The 739-nt window shown below is 44.2% G+C and overlaps 1 pseudogene; it reads left to right on the top strand.

Moving 5' to 3' along the window:
• Positions 1 to 230: 230 nt before the first annotated feature.
• On the top strand, positions 231 to 349 carry LOC134944134 (5S ribosomal RNA; annotated as a pseudogene).
• Positions 350 to 739: the final 390 nt, after the last annotated feature.

Below are 739 nucleotides of genomic sequence, written 5' to 3'. Positions count from 1 at the left end.
TATATCTCTTCCCACTGCTCTTTCTCTGTGAACTCTCATCCACGATTCAGAGGAGCGTGTCCCCCCAGGAGACACACTTCCTCGGTCTAACGTGGACAGCAGATTCACACCTGTTTACTTTCTTGTCACCTTTCTCCTTTCTCAGTACGCATTTCTAGCATTCTCTTTTCCGAGGAGGAATCAATCCTCCTATTTCGGTGCACTCTCATTGGTACTATAGGTTTGAACCTTCCTACGACCATACCCCTACGTTCACGCCCAATCTCGTCCGATCTTGGAAGCTAAACGCAGGTGGGCTGGGTCAGTACCTAGACGGGCGACCACTAGGGAATACCCAGTGAAGTAGGGAGACTCCCCTTCCTGTAGAAAAAATACCAACAGCAGTATCACCACTTATACTTTATCTTCCTACTCCCATTACATTCTTTTTACTCATTACGGAGGTCATTGTTTAGAAGTGTTACCAAGTGTATGGGCTCTCCCACTTCACGATTGTAACCCAATTAGGGCTGCATTAATACAAACACAGTTTGTACAGATCTTGGGCAGAGGGAAGTAGCTTAATATGTAGCTAACTTCCGACATGCATTTATCTAGGAATAATTAAGATCTGAACATTTAATTGGGAGACCGTTGTCTCCAGCTGACCTATCCACATTTACTCCATCTCCAACCTGTCGTGTTTAGCACCCATGTATTTTAAAGAGCAGAAATAAAGATTGTACTGTTATTACTCCTC

This window comes from Pseudophryne corroboree, chromosome 1, assembly GCF_028390025.1.
Source record: "Pseudophryne corroboree isolate aPseCor3 chromosome 1, aPseCor3.hap2, whole genome shotgun sequence".
Lineage (NCBI taxonomy): Eukaryota > Metazoa > Chordata > Amphibia > Anura > Myobatrachidae > Pseudophryne > Pseudophryne corroboree.
This window is presented reverse-complemented; position numbering and strand designations above follow the sequence as displayed.